Raw genomic sequence first — 3,007 nt, forward strand, 5'->3', positions numbered from 1 at the left:
TTTTTAAGGCACTTAAGAGCGTCCGTTTAAAAATGGTTCATCAAAAGATCATTTTTTAACTAACTTAAAAGGGTGACTAACTTTGCGAAAGGGTTGCTTTTATGAAATCATTTATTTATATATTTAAAATTGACATTTGTTTACTCAAACGAGAAACGTTCTACTTGTATTAGAAATAAAAGTTACAACATGTTTCGCTTAATTCATTATTAATTTCGAAGAAAAAATATAAAATATTTCGCTTAGTTCCTGATTAATTTTTGAGAAAAATTACAGAAAAAGAAATATTCTACCTAAGACATATTTTTACTTAATTCATGATTAGTCGCAATAAATTAGAATTTGATAGAGAAAAAAATAAATAAAATTAAATTAAAAAATTAAGGAATATTCTAATTTGAGAAAATTCTACTTAGCTCATAATTATTTTAAGAGAAATTACGAAATATTTTAATTAAAGAGAAACCTATTTAAATTGCACACTTGAACTCAAGAAGGAAATAGGTTTGTATTTCCTGAAAAAATGAGTTAAGGGAATATCATGTTAAGGGAATTCGTTCTAAATAACACATTTGAAAAATGTTAAGGGAATATCATGTTAAAACTATCTTATCAATTATGAAAAAATTTACGAGAAAAATAATTTCCGTGATTTGAAGGAAATTATTTTAACCCAAATAAACTATTAATCATATGGACAAAACAAATGCCAATTTTAAAATAAAATGCTTAGCAAATTTTTTTTTCTTTTAAGATTAGTTTTTAGGATGAAAAACTCACTTAATTCATTTAGACGTGATAATTAGGTGAGAAAATCGCAAATTGACTAGAAGCGGTGATAAAATAATAGGGTAACACTTTAGGGGATGTATCTAAATTAATTAGTTAGAGTGCTCAAATAAATACAAATAAGTAAGAATGAAAAATAAAAGAGTTAAATTGGGTCCTTTTGGACCATTAATGGGCTTCCCAGCTTTGAGCGCCTAAACTAAATGGATTTTCAATCTATTTTTATGTATATCAACTGTATACTGCTGCTCCTTTTTTCCAAGTTTTTTGTGTATATCTAGTGTATATATGACTGTAATTCAGTCTTTAATACATAACTTTAGCCTCCAACTGTATCACCATCGTCCTTTGCTCATTTTCAACCTATACCACCAGTATACCAGCCTTCACACTGTGTATATCGCTGTATACCAATACTGTATCAGTCCGTTTGGGACTTGGCGTGGAGTTGGACTTGAAGGAAACGCAGGAGAAGAGCACGAACTTTTCCCCATTGAGATCAATATTGACTCCTGTGAAGTCTTGTCACTACTAGTAACCAGAAACTTCTCATATAATTTAATTATTGATGATTGCAGATCAAGGCTAAGAAGAATAGGATACCCACCGGTAATCCAATACTTTAGGGAGTAAAATGGCGTGGCTGATGCGTTAGCTATGATGGGGGTGAGTATGGAAGTTCAGCTAAACACTACCTTTTGGAAGTTCCATCGATGTGTGCACAACAAACACTATGGGCAGACATAGTGGAAATTTTTTTGGTTTAGATCTATTAATGATGGTTATGTATCACCCCTTGGCAGGAATAGACCCTGTTTTGTACTAAATCCCGACTAATCATTGTCGGGAAATGTCCCAAACTGCTATTTATTTTTAATGCAAGTTTTTTTAATTTAAAAAAAAAAACATGTGCCTATAATTACCCTATATGGTCAATGTTTACAACAATTGTCATCTGTAGTTATTTATAGCTAAGTTTAACCGTATCCTCTCCCCCCTCTTCTCTCACTCTCTCTTTCTCTCTCTCACTCTCTTGCTGTCTCTTGCCTCCCTCCTCCCGTGCCCCTCCCACCCACCCTACCCCTTCTCTCTCTCACACACACACAGACATATAATAATTTGAATTTCCTAGTTTTAAAAAAAAAAATCATACAAATTGTTATTAATTGTATATTATGTTTTAATCATATATTCGTATATGTATCAGTTGCATATTAATTCAATATTTGTATATATTTCAATTGTATATGTTTCACTTAATATTTGTATATGTATTAGTTGTATATTAATTCAATATCATATATGTTCCAATTGTATTTGTATATGTATTATTTGTATAATTCAGATGTATATGAATGCGTTTTTGTATATGTATATCTGATTTTCTTTTTAAATGTATATCTGAATGTAATATGTATATAACATAGTGTATATTAAATCAAAAAGATTGTATAAATGTATTACTGATTTGTATATTATCATAGTGTATATTGAATAACATTTAATTTGTACATGTGCATTTTGTAGAATGTATATTGAGTATGTATGTGCATACATTGTGCAGAACATATATTGAATATGTAATTTATACAAATGTACAAGTTCTTTAATGTAAAAAAAAGAAAAACAAAAAAGAACGAGAGGGGGGGAGAGAGGCAGTGAGATAGAGGGAGGGGAAGGAGGGAGGCAGAGAGATAGAAAGAGAAAGGGAGGAGAGTGGTGAGAGAGGAAGGGTGAGATTTAAGGCATATCAATGTTTTGTAATTGTGTAGAGTTTAACCATGACTTTATAATTATGTACTAAATCTTATTTGTTTGTGATGTTTTACCTTTTTAACTTAATTTTAATTATTTTGTATTTTTATTTTAATAAAATTTTAGTACTTAAAAAATTATTATTTTTTTCTTTATCATGTTATATGCTCCTACTCTCTAAAGTGACAACAATTGTCTGAAAACTTCATAGCTATTATACAGAAATGTTATTACATATGTATACTAACATTTAACTTTTAAATTTTATTTAGTTGTTATAAAAAAAGTATGCAAATTCAAAAGAGTATGAATATAAAAAAAGGTAAACATCAGTATCCTTTCTTCGTGATGTATGTAACATTAATGTACATCATTAAAATATAATATTTTTTTTTAAATTAGATATCTATACTTAAAATTTACTGTGTATGACATTAATTGATGATTATCACAAATATTTTAC

The sequence above is a fragment of the Capsicum annuum genome, chromosome 1 (genome assembly GCF_002878395.1).
Source record: "Capsicum annuum cultivar UCD-10X-F1 chromosome 1, UCD10Xv1.1, whole genome shotgun sequence".
NCBI lineage: Eukaryota > Viridiplantae > Streptophyta > Magnoliopsida > Solanales > Solanaceae > Capsicum > Capsicum annuum.